General features: G+C 32.5%; 1 pseudogene; it reads right to left on the bottom strand.

Moving 5' to 3' along the window:
• LOC149535320 (protein EMSY-LIKE 3-like) overlaps positions 1–18,943 on the bottom strand; it is a 60,422-nt pseudogene extending 41,479 nt beyond the window's left edge.
• Between the last annotated feature and the right edge of the window lie 1,757 nt (positions 18,944–20,700).

Raw genomic sequence — 20,700 nt, 5'->3', positions numbered from 1 at the left:
AATTTTTCAAACACATTGGACCCAGTGTCGACCAGAGCCCAATTTATAGTGCACATAGACCCACAACTTTAGATAGATTGGAAATAACGTACAATCTACACATCTTTACTAGAACTATTTAACCAATGTTCTATCTATATTGTGAGATATAAAAAATACCCCCACCCCTTTTCAACCCTGACTCTTTTTTACTTGTGAGGAGAGACATTGATATTTGCATGGAACACATTTTAAATTTTTGAGCTACTTATGACATGATGAATGCCATTTGAATGTTCCTCATTTTATGTATTATATTTTTTAAAAAAGAGTTGCTATAGTGCAAAAAGGAACCCCAAAAGATGTTTCACACCATTTTTTTTATTAAGCTCATCATAGAAAAATCCCTTAGGGAACAACTTGGGATATCTTGGGATGATTTTATTTCAAACAATCTAAAAAACCCTATTAGGCAACCTGTAGAGAAAATTGAAGAGTAAAGTGAACCTTAGGAAAATCCTATAAACCCAGCACCAAGCTCTTCCTCATCCAAACCCAGGAGGTCATAAAGAACCCCAATATCTACTCCTTTAGCTTCTACCTCCAGGTTGGATCCAACATTAGATAAGGGTAAAAGGAAAGTCAAATTTTCTCCAAATATTGGGTCTCCTACAGTTCGTAGGTTTATAAGAAGAAGAAAGGGAATGTACAAGAAACATCTTCAAAAATTCCTACAGCTTCAAATGCAACAATATTGCCCCTTGGGCATAGAACAATATTCTGATTTGTTACAACAGAATGATAGTGTGTCACTATTTTCATCTAGCCTAACTAAATCTGAAACTTCCATGTCTTCATAAAACAATGGATTGATAACTCCATGCAAGGATCCTCTTTGAACATTTGGACAAAAGATGGGTTGATCATCATCACAATATTCATCATATAAAGTGTTAGCATACACTTTAAACTCACTACCCATTTCATCTTCATGGAGACTCTCAACATATGAAGAAAAATTAGAACTATATGAAGACTCACTTTCTATTTCTTCTGCAAAAAATATAATATCCATAATTACATTCTCTTAATTATCTTGTTTAGGATAACCATTATGGATAGACCATGATTCATTCCTAAACCCCTCACTACATGCTACAAATTTACTATTTAATGTAAGAACACTTGACAACCCTTCCTTGAAATCTTCATATTCAAATTCATTAGCATCAATTGAATTCACCATTTCTTTATCTTCATACCTTGAGGAAAAATCAATTTCAAATTCTTCATTGACTAATGTATTTATATAATGCAAAAACTGAAATGCAGTTTCCTTTTTAGATTTAGAAAAAGAATTCATATCTTCACCTTCATATGAATGCTCACTTCCATGATTGTTTTCTTCTTCTCCTATTGCATCTACCTTATAGGAGGACATCTCAACATCACTTCCTTCATCATTCTCACTCACATAATCATTTTCAACATTCTATTCTTCTAACTGTAATTGAGATAAATATGATTCACACTTTTCATCTAGTGTTATCTCTCCATGGAATGTCAGATCAGCAACATCAAACTCATCATTAGAGACATATCTCTCAGGCTCCTCACTCGCACAAGATTGAGATCTAAATGCAGCAACTTCATGTCTAGAAACATTAGCAACATCATCATGTACATAATCAACATTACAAGAACTCGTTACTATAGCTAATCCTTGATCTATAACATCATCACATTGCTAATTTCTATCAAAGTCTAAAATACATCTTACTAATATAACATCATGAACATATGTGTATTCATTTGCAATAGAGTTATTCTTCTCTACACACACACTCTGATTTAAAATTTCAATCTGATTATACATTGTAGTAGGGGTGTTTATATTTTGATTTGGAATTAAAGTGTCAACACTATGTTCAACTTTTCTTTCATAACCATGATACCAACAGTCATTCATAAAAAAATGACCTCTAATCAATCCATACTTCAAATTTTTTTCAATATCCCTAGCAGTCATAAAAGCCTAATATAATGTTCATGGTTCTTTATCCCTTAGTAGATAGTTCATCTTCTTGTCAAATGCATCAAAGTAAATAGCTAAACACATTTGATTATCTAGTCTATAACTCTCAAGGATCTCATTCAAAACTCTTGCAAATCTGATATTAAATTGAGGAAAAAGTTCACCATTCTCAATGTGAATCCTTAAAGAATTATTATAAGAATCAGATATGCTTACCCTTTCTCCAAATTGCTCCATGAAGATTGAATGCAACTCACTCCAAGATGAAATAATACATGTTGGTAAAAAGGAAAACTAGTCTCTAGCATCACCTTCTAAATTTTGAAGAAATAATTTCATGTGCACATCCTCATGAGAAATCTCATAGTCACCCATCAAATCACTTAAAACTTGAACATGATGACTAGTTGAAACAACATGTTTCCCATTAAATTTAGGAAAACTTTTTCTAATATCATTAGGATTGACATTTGGGAAACCATAGATACCATAAAAGGATAATGGCATGTATCTCTTGGTAGAAAAACATCTACAAACATCACTAACTAACTGTATAATTGATGAAAGGAGACTTGTCATTCTTCAAAGTTTTGACACTCATCGACAATAATTCTGATTTGTAATTTGTAGTAGGCTTATACCCTTCTACCAATGAATCACTTCAAACACTTTACAAAACTTTACAAGCTAAAACTTATTCTCATGAAGTGTATAAAACCTATCACACTATTCTCCTCCTCCTAGTGCTAGAAATCACTTGATGGAGAACACACATGTATACCACTTTCTTTCATGACAAGAATAACATCATGAAAAATAAAATACCTCAAGTGTTGATGCTAAAACCATTGATCTGCTAGTTTGACACTGGTGCTAACATGAAATTCCTCACACCACATATGAACCATTATAGAGCCTCCACCTCCTTGAAGAGGAAAATTAAATCACAATAATGATTTATTCTTGAAATAATTCTACTTGTAGTAGATACAAGACACAACACCATAGATCCAAAATGCATCTCTCTTTTCCAACAACCTAGATCTGCCCACAAATACTGAAATCCTCTGATATTGAAATAAACCATGCACTCATATACAGATTTAGATTAGAGTCCCCACTCACACTTAGTGAGAAAAGATTTGAAACAATTTACCACTTGTAAATTCTGAACCAAACTTTCAATATGGACAAACTTGCAGATCATCAACATCAAATTTTTTTGCATCTCTTGCTCTTCATCCTAATGATGGATCACATAGTGTGATTCAAAATGTTGATGGTAAAAATCTTAACACAATCAAATCCATAAACATATCAATACAATATAATGGATTGTGAAAATTTGTTCTCTTTAATTAAGAGAATACAGTTCATAAACAATTATGACTCTAAAATTTCTCAACAACACTTGCAAAAATTGAATTGATTGAAGATAGACTTATAAAAGTCATAGAACACAATTTACATCCAATTCTTACAACATATTGTTGTCCATGAGTAAAAATTAACTGGGGTGGATAAAATTTTGAATAAGAAGACTAGAAAACACATCAGACAACTTACTACTACAACTTTTTATGCACTTCTTCTGTTGTATTGAATCTCTTCTTTTAAATTATCAAGGTTTGTCTAACATTCAGATTCAATACAATTCCTAGCAGAGTCTCCATTTTGTTGGCTCCTGATTTAATAATTTTAAAAATAACCAAGAAACTAGACCAATGCATCTAAGGCTAGAAAACTCCTATGATGGATACACTCAATTGCAATCTTGGGCCAACTATAAGGCAAAACTCCTTCTTCATTTCATGCTCTGCAAGACCTAGGTGGTTTAACCTTGAGGTTCTAATATATGGTACCAATGCAATTAAACATAAATTTGAACCTATTAACTACAGATGCAACCCTCTTATCTTTTGATACTTATGCAATAACATAGAAACAAAATAGCTACAAATCATAACCTATGAACTCGTAAGCTAGGTGAGAGTTAATTCCTTTTAGCCCACTAAAAAATTTGAAATACTGAATTTATTTGATTAAAATGATTTGTGCAAATTCCCTTCATCTTAGCTTGCATTTGATTTAATGATCAGTGCCTTATCCTTTGCAACATAGAGTCATTACCAATAGGATGACCTAACTTGATTGCCTTACAATTAAGTTTGTCAACTAAAATCCCCAAATTCCATTCTTACAAAATATCCCCTCCATACACCCAGAAACCTTATCAGAACATTGAAGCATTTGCTTAACTCCTTGAATCAAAAGCAATAATAGATCTAATACACAACTCATCCAATATGTCTTAAATAAAATGAACCTTATTCATTGAATCTCAAAGCTAATAGAATCTAAAGAATTAGGAGATAGAATAAGAGAAAATAGATAATTCATTGCAAATTCCCTTTTATATTCATCCTTGGAAAGACTAAACACATAAATTGGTAACCCTAAATGAAACTCAAGATACTTCACATAATCTAGCATCAATTTCCAATATCTCAAAGAAATAATACATGAAATGAAATGAAAAATTGCACAAGAGCAGATGTGTGGCCTTCACTGCTAGAGCTTAGTTCAATAGACAGGAAGCAAATCCAACAACCTTGGTTTCACAATAAAAACTGGAACTCTACTGGTATCATAGAGAAAACAACCAACAACAACAATGAGAAAGAAAGAGAATGATATAGGAGGAATGAATTCTCAGATCTATTATGCATCTGACATGTGTCCACTTGGAAAACATCTCCTAGAAGTGACAAAGCATCTCTCTAATCTCTCTCTACAACTGCATATCAAATCTTTAATCATTTAGGCCTCCCAAAAGCATAAAATGATTCAAATATTTGATGGAACAAAAACTATTTCAATGCTAGATCTGGAAACAAGGCAAAGGAAAAAATTTAGTTGAAATGACCTCTAAAGGCATGAAAACTTTTTCAAAATTTGTTTAGGCTTAAACGAACTTCAATGTTTGCCTCCCTAACTAATTTTTATGATCCATGATGAAATTTGCCTGATCTATTGAGAATGCCCCAGAAAACACAAATCTACTTGTGGAGTGTATCGATGAAGACCTATACAACCCCATATATGGAAAATGTATCTCCTCCTAATTCCAACAGTATATTATACTATATATTTTGGATTAAAATTGTGCCCCTACAGTCCATTTGAAATTCTGGCTCCCAAGCCATGGACAAAGCTTAAAAATGGAAAAATTTAAAAGTTCACATAGTTTAAACTATATAAAACATTTAAAGCAATTTCAATTTTTCATCATGCATTGAAAGTCTTTTTATTTTTTATATTCATTTTCTCTTTACTCCCTTGACTGTTGGTGGGTCCCACACATCTAAGCATAGAAACATTTACAATTTTCTTAATCCTTTACACTATTATGTTTTCATCCCAGGTACACACACAGAAGCCCATCCTCTTTTTCCTTATCCTCTTATGATGGACACAAGAATCTAAGTCCATCATTCTTCCCCTTATGCTCACATGCTCAAGACCCAATATGCATGTCATTGAGAAAAAAATGCACTTCCATGTTTGCCAGCCTATCCACTTTCCTTTGAGGAACCCACCACATGCAGCTAGCCTTTAAAAGGCTCTTGTCTTGTAGACATTTTAGTTATCATGTGGATTTATATTTAAAGAATATAAAATATCCTCGCATCAAGAATGTGGGATAATGTTTTTAAACCATTCCCAATTTTCTTCTTTGTTCCATGCAACTTCCTCTTTCTATTTGGTTACTATTCTTCTCTTCTCCTTTTCACATGTTCCCCAACCCGCTTTGCTGTATTCATAAAAATGCATGGATGACCCCTTTGAAATATATGGTTTTATGTTTTTGCTAACTACCATGCTCTACATTTTCATTTTTCTATGGTACCTATCTCTTTGAGACTAGCTTTCATTATTACTTGCTACGATGGGTTTCTTCTTTTTAAATGTTGGCTGGCTTCCTTTTATCTTTGGATGATTCCCTACTCTTTACACTACTCTTGATAGCATCATGAAGTATAGGTAGACATTCTTCAGCGCAATGAGGCTCTACCTTACATGGGCAGCTTTTCACTTGCATGGGCTGCTCTTCCATGCGTGGTCTCCCTTTGATTTCATGTTTCATTCTTTGGAACATTTTGACACTTCTCTTAGTTGCCATTCCATCATTTTTTAATCATCCAATTTGGATTTTAAAACATCAAACAAAGTACGTCACCAAAATAATGGAAATTTGTTCTACATGGCATACTAATTTAAGGTATTAAAAATGGATGACTCAGCCTTTGTCCTGTGTGATTTGCCTACCTTGAATTCCTTTGTTTGCTTTGCCAGTTTATCCACAACTTCATAGATCTTTTTTGTTTTCAAACCTTGAAAATACTGGTTAATCCACAAATCTGAGGAACATTCTCATATGCTTTGCAAGCTTAGGCTTTAATGTCTACTATTGATGCCTGAGGGGAGTGTAATCACATTGCTCGCGTACCTACTACCCCTACTTTTTATTTTGATTGTGGACATCCAAAACTATGGCTCCTTCCATTGGCTATCCCTTTAGTAAGTCAAATCCCTTATCAACATCAAATTTTTGAACTTGCTCTGTGTTTAATATTTCAATAGTATCTGAAGACTTGAGCCTCTTTTTATCAACCTATTTTGTCCATATATCTTCATCCATAGCCAGCCACTTTCCTAACGATATCAATTCCATGGAAAAAGATTTTGAAGTCCCAAGTTTAAATCATGCAACTCCTTTGATGAGTGCTACTTTTCTGCCCATGTCTTTAGGGCACTCCATTGGCCACAATCACCTTCTAAAGCCTCAACCTCTATAGCCCTTGAATTTCAATTCTTAGGGGGATCTTGATACCTTTGGATAGCCCTTGAATTGTCATTTCTTCCCACTCTATCAACACAATATATTTCAATCCATTAATATCTTGGAATCATGAGAAAACCTAAAAGAATTTAATCTTCCATTAGTTCCACACAGGTTGATGAAATTAGTCAGGTCTCAAAGTGGTTTTGACTAAATTTTATTTTTATTTTTAGACAACTGATATCTTAAATTGATCTATAGATCATCTAATACTAAGTGGAATCGATCTTGAGCACTAGTTGATCACTAAAACTCATTTTATCACTTTAGTGCAACTTGTCGACTTTGTGCTAGGAGGTCCTTTGACTACTTTAAAAACTGACACAAACGCTTGGTTGGGCTCTAAAATCAGACACACTGATTCTTTGTTCTGCACACTTTTACCCTGTCTAATTTCATCTCATGATGACATCAGAGTCAAAAGATATCAACCTCCAAAATTGCTTACTTAAAATTGCCTGTAGACAAATATGTCAGAAAAGTAGAAAATGTATTTGGTTTTGTCCTTGAAAACTAGATAAACAATCACTTGCGAAAATGAAAACTGGGGTGTTGGTTCACTATCATGAAGATAATATAATTCTATAATTTGGGCTCATGATGAATCACATGATGCATTTGGCTAGTGGTCAAAGTGGGCTACTTGGAATTTATAGAATCGAAACACTGGTAGAAAAGCATTTCTTGCAAATGGAATTGACCTGGGAAAGTGTGTAGATAGATTCATCAAGGCTTGAAAATTGGAACACTTGAAGTATTTTTAGAGTAGAATGCAAGGGTACAAATAATTTGATCTCATCTTTCATATATCTCAAGCTATGACATCATGAACAGGGGTACTGATCAATCTGCATTTCATGACACTAGTGAAACTTTATAAATTTCAAACAGAATCATGTTTAAAAACTAACCAAACGGATTCATCATAAGCTCAAATTAGGAACATAGAAATTCTTTGACCCCTAGAGTATGATGCAAAATGAATTTTCTTATTTTGGTCAACTAATCAAAAGTTATGATAGGTCAAACAGGGCCTTCTAGAATTTTGCTCAATTTGCAAATGCATGAAAATAGTAAACTACCAACTTTGAGGGGTTGGAAACCTAATCAAAAGGATTCAAAATGACTTAAAACTTGGAACATAGGTTCTTTGATATGAATATTAAACATCCCTAAAGTGATGAATCATAAAATATTTTGGTGTTAGAGGTATTCAAAGGCAAACTGGGCTTCCTGTCGCTATTTGACACTTGGGCAAAAATGCAGATTTGGAAATTGCTCAAAACAAGACTTCAAGAAATGGCTTAGAGTTTCAATTTATCAATACAAAACATATGAATATGTAAAATGAAAGGTGTTAAAAAACTAAAACACCACCTAAGCCTTGAAATGTCAACTAGTTACATATGCACTAAAACTATTCATAGGGGGCTCAAAGTGGTTTAAAATTTGGACTAAGCACTCAAAATGGGAATGCAATTTTGAGTGCCATCAGGTTCCATTATTTCATTGTTAAGAATTATTTCATAGCTATCTAATTAGTTAATTTAGGGGAGAGAGAGAGAGAGAGAGAGAGAGAGAGAGAGAGAGAGAGAGAGAGAGAGAGAGAGAGAGAGAGAGAGAGCCTTGACAAAACCATTTCCAATCAAACTCAAGAATTGATTGAAAAGGATGTGAAGATTGAACAATTAAGTAGCAAACTTACAAAAGTCACTACCATGATTCTTGAATTGATGTCTTCTCACTCTCCTCCTATTTATGCTCTCTTTTTGAAAGAATAATTTATCAATTATTAAATGACATATGTAATTTAAGGTAAAAGTTTAACATTAAATACTCCTTAGGAATTATTCCAAGCTTTTCATACTACCCCTATAGCCATAAAAAATTTACACTGTGAACTCTTTTTACATAATTTAGTAGTCCCTGACAATAGAGGTTTGAACCCTCTACTTAATGTGGGTGTCATTCAACTTAGGGCATTGATATCTTGGATCCAAAATGACATTAGTAGAGAAAATCAAGGCCACCAATATAGAGAATTAGAGTATAAGATTCCACTTTTTCTTAGGCCTAAAGCCAAGGATGCCATAACACTATACTATGATTGGTTGAAAGTTGCTCAATCAAAATCTAGAAACTAGATTATTTCTCCTTTAAGGTAGGCAAGCTATCAAGAATATAGAGCTGTGGCACAAATAGATCTTCCAGTAGCAAAGTAGGGAAATCAATGGTGTTGGATAGGATTGAGTGAACACCTGTAGAATATGGCTACTCGGTGAGCACCCTGGTACATGAAGCTAGGGGAAGAAAGAAAAAGTGATTGGATCCCTTTAACTTTTAGCCTCCATTGCTATTGTCCCCATTGCTTGCTAATAAGCAAGATTTAAAGAAATTTGATATGATAGAAGAGTTCCACAGATGGGAAGGGTATAGGAAGATTAAAGGCTTTTATTAGAACTATGCTACAAGAGGTAAAGGACAAAATATTCTCTTAGATTTTAGGATGGCTGCAAGGGTCAAAAATTTCATGTTTCCTTGAGGAAAAGTCAAAGTTTCAGTTGTGGAGAATGATGAGACTAGAATATGGTCTATTTTATCGTTTCATTTTTACTTGAATTTGCAAACTTTCTAAAAACTTTGATGTTTAAGAATATGATGTTTATGATAATTTTAGACAAATGTGTGCATAATTACTTTCTAGGACTAAAATGAATATACTATAAAATGATATGTCATTTGATTACAAAATAGTGAGAATGATTTTTTTCTTCCTTAGCTAGGTTGGGTAGTTCTTCTACAACAATGTGACATAGGGTAAACTAATTTAGATGACATATTTTGAATTAATCTTAATGGATGTTATTACTTTGGAGGCACTAATATTTTGTAGATTCAAAGGTGAAGTCAACTCAGCTAAGTGGAGTCAATAGCCTGAGAAAATAGTGGTAAATTTCATTAATCACCTTCCACATCACCAACCCTTTCATCCATAATAGCCAATACCTATTTTCAAGAAAGTAGGTGTCAAAGCAGGAAATCCAGGGGTTGTGAGCTCCTAGATTCATGTTCCATTTGGCACCGAAGTTAATAAATCTCTTGTAATATTCAATGTCATCAATTATTTTTGTAGTTTATGGATTCTAAAATCTAGGAATTATGTTCTTTGTTTGTGCTTAAATAACTAGAAGTTTGTGTTCTAGAGTTAATTAATTAATTAGTGGTTTTTAGTAGAAAGAAGATTTTTTTTGAGTTTTTGAGTATTGAATGTAATATTGTTGTTTATCAGTATGTATGTTTATTTTTGTTATGAATAAAAATATCATTTTAGGTTTCCATCTTTGAGTAGTTCTACTTCACTTCTCTATGGGGGCCCACATGGGAAGTGAACTAATTAATTAGCATAGAATTTACATTCAGTTCATAGAATTAGAGTAGACTCTACTGTTCCTGTAACCATTTTTAGTAGAATTAGTGGATTGTTCCTATAGCATAGGAAATTGAAGCAGTTCTCATGTAATGCCCAACCAAGGGATCCAAAAGAAATGACCTAAAGTTTTACTAAGTTTTCCAACATTAAAAAAAAAAAGTAAGAAAGAATAACATACACATCAAACACCTAGTAGTGGAAGCAATAACATACAATCAACTAAAGAATACATAATAGGTTACATTTCTTAAGGATCCCATGATGCTATGTTACATTTAAATCTAATCCAATACTAAGTCTAACAACTACCACATCCATATGAAAGAATAATAGAAAGTCCAAAGTCCATAATATACATTTGTTCTAAAGGCCTCTTGAAAAATTAATTCTAAATGCTCAATCATCCACTATACATGTCACATGGTATGAAAGGCTAAAAGAATATACATATGTAGAAACAAAGATACATCATCCTCCTCACATCCATGAAACAAAGTATAGTAAAAATAAATGAAACCATCCACCATACATGATACATCCATTCATCATAAAAGATCTAAATATCCAACATGAAATACAACTATCCATCATAAAAGATAACTAACTAAGTGTGTAGTTCCTCCCAGCTATCAATAGCATCATTAGACCATCATGGGCCCTAGCCATACCCCACACATAACATCCCAATCCATCAAATAGATCATCGGTACTATAGTAATTAGGGATGTCACTCCTAAACATACTACAACATAAGCATAAGGAAATGTAACATGATAATCATCAATAAAAGGAAATGCATTACTAAATAACATCACCTGAACATGATAAATAGGCATCCCAAGAAGCTCTAGCCATGGTGACTACGAACAGATCTCAATGGTAAAAGTGAAAAAGCACTACCACCTGATCACATGGAACCTAAATGGCCCACTCCCACCAAGCTAAGAAGATAGTCTCAAGTTCCAATTATGATATCAAATCACATAAAAAAAGTACTCTCTAAGTCCAAGAAATCCTATACTAACTCAAAGGTTCTAAGATAGATCAACATCTAAATCCTAGAGGCACACAAGACAAGTAAGAAACCTACTCTGCAAGTGGGAAAGTGTCATCGCATGAATCACGTAGAAGTTACCTTGGTAGTTAACTTAGGACTCCAAGGTCCCTACTAATCCTCATGTAGCCACTAGTATCCTCTCGTACTAACAAGGCATACTATAGAATGCAAGGTTACAACCAAGCGTTCTCTCTACTCCCATCCTAGTTTGTACTAGCACTCAAGGCATGGGAGAGAACATACAATTATCTTATTAGGTTCATTTTACTCTCATTTAGTGTAATGTTTTCACTTATTTAAACAAATTACAATGAGTTACCCTGGTAGTCAATTAGGACCCCAGCTCCCATTGCAAGCCACTTCCCAACACTACAAGTAGATAACCTACCCTAGGCTCATAAAGGCACAAATCCATAATCATATAAAAATCACCTCAGTCCTATACAAGTGACTGGAAAGCATCATAAAGATAATCATAATAATCACACCAATTCTTCATGAGCATTTGGAAGCATCAAATGATAAGTCACAATATCCATCTGTTCTCAACAAGTAACTGGAAAGTATCCCAAAATAATACTGATCAAAGAATCCAAAATGATCAAGTCAAACATGTCACAACATGACATCATCAAGAAAAAGCAAACACTTTAGTCCCATCAAGGTGATTGGAAAGTAATCCAAGTATAACTGATCAAGGACTAAAAAATGGTTAAGTCAGATATCTCATAAACATACACCTCAGCTTCATACAAGAAGACTGGAAAGCAATAACAATAGTAAATACAACCATAACATAGAGCATGCCATCACATTACCATGGTTGGGTATAAAAGATTGAGATCAAAATATTATCATGACATCACAATCACATAACTCCTGAGCCTTTGGTAACATCCTAGGACTGGCCAAGCTAGGTCAACCTCGAGACCCCAAAACATAGACATCACACATAAAACATAATAGTCTCATAATTCAATTTGATTTGGAGGCACATAGTCTTGAGTTAAACAATAAGGTTTCAGTTTTCCAACTTTTATCTATATGTTTCCAAGCAATAAGTTTCACAGGTAACCCTTACCATTAACCCAATTTGTTTTAAATGATTTACATGATTACCCCAATTTGATTTTGAATAATTCATGAAGTTACCCCTAGTTGATTTAGGCCGATTTCCTAAAATGATCTAAAGGAAAGTTATTTTTATTTTAGCTTATTAAAATAAATAAGTGATTCCAATCTAAACAATATTATTAAAATAAATCTACAATTTTCATTTAACTTTATTCATTATAATTAAATTTAATTAATTTTTTAAAAATTTATTTAATTAATGAATATCAAACTAAATGCTTATATTAATATATCAATAATGATCAATTACTAATAATAAATAAAATTATCAATACTTTTATTAATTAAAAATTAACTATATTTAAAAACATTAAATTAATAAAACTTATTAACAAACCCCTTTATTTATCTATATCCATTAATTGTTAATTAATTTAATAATAATAATAATAATAATAATAATATTTTCTTTTAAAAATTATAAAATAATAATAATAATTAAGATTTATATTAAACTGTTAATTAAATTATATTTAAACTAAACTAAAATTTTAATTAAATTAAAATTTAATAAATTAAATTAAATTAATATTAAATATATTAAAAATATATATAATAAAAAATGAATTGTAAAAGCACTGCCTGCGATTTAAAATCGTAGTAGGGCGTAGGTCTGCGACTGCTGTCATAGTTGTATTGCAACTGCAGTCATACATACGACTGTGTACAACAACCATCGGCTCTATAGCCACAGTGGAAAGGTAAGGGGGTAGGGGGTGGGTAAAACCTGCCCCTCCCCAATTTTTATTTATTTATTTTTTAATTAATACAAATTTATATTGATAAACTTTATTTAATATGAAATTTAATATGACAAATTTTCCTCTCTCTCTCTCTATATATATATTTGTAATATTTAAAAATTTAGCCTGATAGGAGATTCACTATCAACTATTTGAATTTTCAATCTAAGATTTTTATTTTCAAAATCAATCCCTCCCAACTTTAATTTCTCAATTCCAATTTAATTCAAACCCAAAACCTGATTTAATTTCCAAATTTTAATTCTACTGAGGGAGAATTGCAACAATGTTTTAAACTCCTATAACCAAATGAAAACAACATGCATGCCCAAATTCCAAATTACAAGATTGAAAGATTCATCATAGAGAATTATTTAGATAAACATTAATAAACATGATGAAGATAGGAGAGAGAAAGAATGTATTAAAATATGCAAAAATCACAAGTGCCTACTTGGACATTGATGCTAATCGCTACACCCTAGAATTGTAGAGAAAGTTCCTCCTCTCCCAACCATCTCCTTTTGAAAATCTCTTCCTTCTCCAAAATTCACGATGAATTGAAAAATGAACCCCCAAGTTGTGATATGGAGTTCTCTCCCAAAATTGGGGCACTAATTGTGTGTTCACCCCAGAGAACTCCTTGCTCACAACCCTTAACTCCAAATTAACTTTTATTTATCTTTCTTTCTATCTTTCTTATTCACATTCATTAAATGATTTAATTACTTTATTTAATTTCCACATGGCTTGCTTTTTAATTAATTTATTAAATTCTATCCCATGCGCACTTATGCAATTAAAATACTTTATTAAATTCACTTGTTTTATCTTTTTAATTAATTTCTTATATTCTAGTCTCATGCACACATCATGCAAAGTTAAAACTTTTAATTAAATTAATATATTTTCCACTTTTTAAATCTATTTTCGAACATTAAATTTGATAACTATTTATTAACTTAGATAATAATATTATTTAGCATTTATTTAAAAATAATCTCTAAATATATTATTATTAAATTAAATAAATATTATTAAGTTCCAAATTTATACTATATCTTTTATCTTCAAATCTAATTCTTTTATTTAATTAATCTCTCAATCAATTAAATTTAATTAAATATTAAAATATCATAATAATTATGCATTAAATTTAATAATTAATTTAATCTTTTAATTAGACTTAATTAATAGAAAATCTTCAAGGACTCATAAAACAACACATACGAAAACCCCTCATAGAAGAACACATACAATATCAAACTAAAGGGTTATAATCACAAATTAATGTCATTCAATGCATTTGGAGGGTACTCAACTTGGATGCTTGTCCTAATTATCAATTAGGACAAATGGCTTAAGAGTTTAGGATTTGGACTTGAGAATTTATCTCCCCTCTCTTACCATTGAGATAATATAATAGGGTACGCTCATCCTAGCAATTTAGGGAAGTTGATACCTAGTACCTACAACTTGCATAAAATCCATGCATGTACAAACACAATATATACTAAGCTCAACATGCAATGACAAGAAGTGGTGCATTGTGTAGATTTCGACTAGCAAGTGACTACGACACCCTTCCTTAACTACATCAAAAATGCCATACAAAAAGAAAACAAACACGCACACCATACACATGTAGTATGGGGTAAGTATCCATAAGAAACACATATCATAATCCATCTAACTTAAACATCATCAATAACTAAAATTACTAAATAATCATCATGCATACATGAAATTTAGAGTACCAAGTAATCTCATCATATTATCAATTAAATTTGAAACAATATCTGAAAATTTAAAAGTAATGCTACTAAACATCAAGCATAAAATTGGCCTAAAAGAGTTTGGAAATGAAAGCAAAATGTGAACTAGGGGTAGGCACTGCATCTCACCTGTATTTTCATGCTTTGTTAAAATAGATTTGATTCTTAGCTTTAGTGTATATTTCTTGTAGCATAATCATTTGAATTTCCATAGAATAATTCTTAAGTTTAGAGAAGTTCGAAGCATATATTTTGCAAACACCATTTCAAGTTTACATCCTTGGTTGATACATTAAATGAGTCCAAATGAGTTGGGTTAGAAACACTCAGGATGACCAATTCTAGATTAAGCAGTCCCTCGCTGAAGTATTTTGATCCCTTTCTTTGGCCAAAAAAAAACTACAAATTATCTAGACTCCATGAACTTGAAATGCTTGATGAGCGGAGGCAAACCACCTTAACACATCTACAAGCTTACAAAAATTGACTCAAACAGAGCTATAACAAGAAATTCTTAGGTCATTATTTTGAGGTCAATGATCTAGTCTTGAAGATGAACTACAAGACTCAACAACATAGAGAGAAACTGGGGAAATTTGAACCAAATTGGGAAGGACCCCATGTAGTTACTACAACATTTAGGTTTGAAGTATATCAACTTGCAACTCTAGAGGGTGAACCACTACTTGTGTCCATCAACAAAATGTATATCCACAAGTACTATACTTGATTCTATCTAAAAGTCTTATAAAAATATCAAAAAATGACAAAATGTCCAATTTTTTTTTTAAATGGCAAAAATTTCTAAAAAAAGAAATAAAAAATAGAAAAAGGTAATGAAAAAAATGGATTCCTTGATGCAAACCTACCAAATAGGCATCTTGGCATGAAAATTTGAGTCAAGAGAAAAATTATTTGCAAAAGTGAAAACTTGGCATATAGGCACTTTAGGCAAGTACCATGGTGAAAACCTAGCAAACAGGCACCATGTGTGATCAATTGTTGCTCCTCCATCTATCAGCATTCCATTTAGTTTTCTCCTCTTTTTTCATTCACTGATCACATCGTTCATATTGCAAGAAATCCCTAGTCTTTGATCATAACTTGCAAACTGGTTAATACCCATTGTTATCTTACCCAAGCATCACTAGTCTATACATACTCTGTTGGCCTTTATACATAGTTTGTGTCTTGTCTAGGGGCATATTACCTACATAGTGCACAAGTTTGAAATTGAACCGAGGGCATGTCCCTATGCATATCATATCCATTGGACTTGTTGCATATCATATCAGAGGTTACACTTATAAATCTTTTATGATCTTGAAAAAATCCTAAAATTTAGATACGATCCTAAAAAAATCATAACAATTCAAATATGATCTTGAAAAATCCTAAAATTTAAAACATGAGCCTAGAAAAGCCTAAAAACATAAAATGTCCTCAGAAAATCCATAAAAATCATAAAATATCTTTAAAAAATCCCTAAAAATCATAAAACATCTTGAGAAAACCCATAAAAATTATAAAATATCTTGAAGAAATCTGTAAAACTCATAAAATGTCTTGAAGAAATTGATTAAAATCATATGATAACCTAAAAAAATCCATGAAACATCATAAAATGTCATAAAATAAACCCTAAAAGTCACAAAATGCTCTGACAAAATGAGTAACACAAAAATATCAAATATCCTCAAAAACCCTAAAAATCACAAAACCCACTATAAACTTGCAATAAATCTTGTAAATAGTCACTATAGACAATCACCCCTTTTTCTTAAACACTTGCACTTTTTTAGACTAACACTAAAAGCATGACACTTCAATCATAATCACACTATTTGAGCAATGTAAACCAATAATTAATCCAACTTGTCACTATCTACAAAACCAACAATGAAAACCTATCACCTCAAAAATCTAGCATAAAAACCTAAAACACTAAAAAGAAAGTAATGATGGACAAGAATAGCTATTAGCTCACATTATTTAGTCAGTGATTTATTTTTTCTTTTTTTTTCTTCAATCATGTTCCTATACGACTTGATGATATAAACTAATCTATGAGAGTGGATGGGATAGTTCATAGTCATCTTTTGTTTTCTATCTTTTAAATGTATCTTTGAGAGTTTGGGGGATTAATATATGCCTAAAAAAGGATAAGGTCTTTTTAATTCTACATTATTCTTGTTTTCACAAAATTTTTGCATTTGCACTCTAGCCCTTTATGCCATAATGCATTGCATTTCATTTTTCATATCAAATAAAGCTCATTAGATATATAGTGCACTTTATGAAAGAAAAAGTCCTTAGTTGATTTTAACTTGTCCCCAACTTGTCTCCTCTATCTTCTAACATCCATTTCATCCACTACCATGGTCTTATACTTTGACACATCAAAAAAAAATTCATTTTGCATTCTTGCATATGTCAAGAGTCCAAAAAACCCAAAGTAATACATATATGCATCAATGTGACATTCATATCATTTTACATTTCATTTGCATTAATTCCATTTCATTTTAGATTGCATTAGCATTCATTTCATGAGAAAACCATTTGGCAAAAATAAAGATATCATTTCCTAAGCATAACATGTGATAAACCAACGAATGATATAAAGTCCATGTGTATTATATGTGTTATATGCATTCATATAACACATATAAAACACATGTATAATCCATCTCATATAGAAATCATAACATAGGTACATCTCATAAATGTCTCAAAAAGTATCAGAATACATGATCATGGTTTTCATCAACACTAATTGCTCGTAGGTGTAAACCATGAAAGAGCATAACAAAAAGAAAGGAAGTTCCTTTACACATGAGTGTGTCTAAGTCAACTAGTATTGTCCCTAGCCTTACGGTCCCTATCCAGCCTTGAGGATGATCCCTCCCCTATTTGTGGTGTCTCCATCAATCCCATCACCCCTCAACTTCTCTATGTCTTGTGTGTCTATTGAGAGTGAGACCTCATTGACTGATAGCTCTCTACCCTCTTCCCTGGATGCACTACCATCTCTTAGTGATCTCTCCAATATTATGTTGTTGTATGTTCCTCCACCATCATCATGGAAAAAAATCAAAATAATGGATCCCTGACATTACTAGAAAACTCTTGTGACTCCTAGATAGCCCTCTCTACTCTTTACACCATTGTTTCCCTCTCTGCCATAGTTTGGTCTCACACCACTATCGATGCATCCCTATCTACTATAGCTTGGTCTAACTAAATCCAAAGCCCTCTAATGACCTCCATTAGCTTAAACTATGACTAGCTAGGCCCTATCTATATTGGTACTAGTATACCCCCTATTCCACTCACTAGATCCTCCTCTATGTCCATTTCTACAACATCCACAACTCTATCCTACTCATCATATCCCCCTTGCTATCCTCTCCCCCATCATCATCATCACAAATATTTTCCCCACCTTCCTCCTCATCATCTACCCCATTATCATGTCCCTCATTATCCTCCCCCTTGTCATCATCCCCATCTCTCTCATCATTATCCCCATCCTCATCATCATCATCCGCATCCCTCTCACCATCATCCCCATCCCCCTTGTCATCCTCTCCCTCCTTAGCATCCTCCCCATCCTCCTCATCATCCTCCTTATCATCATCCCCCACCTCCTCATCTCTTTCCTCCTCATCCTTCTCTCCATCCTACTTTGGATGTGGTCTTACCCATGGTACTGACACTACTAGATCTATAAATGGCCTTGAAAAATGCTAAGAAAACTACCTATCATACATCACCATTGTACTCACATTTATCACATCTACTACTACTCCCCATAATCTAGGTTATGACTCCTCCAACTATGCATAGGCTAACTATGTTTTCATTAGTACTCGCCACTCTCTCATCTCTACGCTAGATCACATGAAAAATATAAGACCTATAGGCACATCCTACCTCTCACCAAACTATCAGTGTACTCACTCTAGTAGGTACAACTTGATCACAAAGTGTGTAATCACTATGTGACCTATTAGTTAACACTCATTTCTATAGTATGGAAGCTAGAGATGATCATCATTCCACCTTAGGAAATCTCTATAAGGTCTCCATTTAACTATGTCATCATACCCAACTAATTCCTGAAGAACTGGATGTATCCTAGTGGTTCTCATACTAGTATCCCTCTATATTTGTATGCATAAGGAATGTCCTCAACCAACTTCCTCTCCAAAAGAAACCTGAATATGAAAATATGCTTCTGAGCTCAAATATATACTAATGTACCACCAATACTAAATGTCAACTCACCTTAAATGATTTTCTTGCATTTACCAAGTGAACTTGGTCAACACTGCATCTTTGCCAACTTCCTTTGGTAACCGAGTGAGCTCAGTTAACACTGGTTCCATCCGAATTTCCTTTGTTAATTGCGTAAGCTTAGTTAACACTGAACTTTTTTTAACATCTCTTCAATGCTTGAGTGAACTCAATAGATATTGTCTTCTAAACTTGGCCCTTAATTAGGCACCTTAAGAGATTACCTAGCATCTTGTTAACCATTTCTGTTTGACCATCTATTTAGGGATGGTAAGCTAGGCCAAATGACAAGTTTTTTCTAAGTCTTCTCCACAAGGTCTTCCAAAAGTGACTCATGAATTTTACATCCCTATATAAAACTATTTTTAATGGATGGCCATGGATCCTCACAACCTCTTTGAAGAGTAAATGTGCAATGTGGATTGCATTAATGGTAGTTTTGCATGGAATGAAGTTCCCCATCTTGTTGAACCTGTCAATGACTACATAGAAACTATCATAACCCTATTTAGTCTTGGGTCATCCTACTATGAATTCCATGCTCACACACTCCCATTTCCTATTTGGGACTAGTAAAGGCTGATAGATACCTACATTACTCAACCCACCTTTAGATTTCATACATACCATGCATTGTTCCACGTACTCAGTTACATCTCTAACTAGTTTAGGCCAATAATTGAATCTTTGGACTAGTTTTAAGGTTTTGGGGTAAAAGCACAAACCTGTGTCACCTTTTATAAAGAAACGTGATATCTGAATGTGACAGTTCAACATTAATGACAAAAAAAATGGTATTTGTGTTTAAAATATGAAGATGATTTAAATTGATGAAATGTGTAGAATTGGATGAATTTTATGCCTATAATTTTTATAAATTTTTTGAGTAAGAATTTATTGATTTTATTTTATTTTGAAGTCCCTTTTTTAACTATAAAAAATATAGGGTGTAGTTCCCTTAAAAAAAGTATATATACATCATCTTTTTTTGTATTGATTTGAAAATATTCTATAGATGACATGTATAGTTAGCGCACAATAAAAGAAATAATAATTTTTGATGTATATTTTCTTTTTTATAAGTACTCAAGTTCGACCTTATTAGAATCCAATAGTTTTTTCCTCCCGTCAAAACTTCCCTATCAAATCTATACCTTCTTGAACAAAAATTACATATTCATGAAGATGATTCTCTCCTCTATAGATAAATATAATTTTTAAATTTTTTTGATATGATTTACTATTTTTTTTCCTTTTTTAAGGGAGCATCTTTCAAAATTTTGAAATATTGACTTATAATATTTTGAGATTATAACATATTATAACTAATCAAAACACTCAAAAA

This window comes from Cupressus sempervirens, chromosome 10 (genome assembly GCF_028749045.1).
Source record: "Cupressus sempervirens isolate cs-2001-9-10 chromosome 10, ASM2874904v1, whole genome shotgun sequence".
Taxonomy (NCBI): Eukaryota; Viridiplantae; Streptophyta; class Pinopsida; order Cupressales; family Cupressaceae; genus Cupressus; species Cupressus sempervirens.
This window is presented reverse-complemented; position numbering and strand designations above follow the sequence as displayed.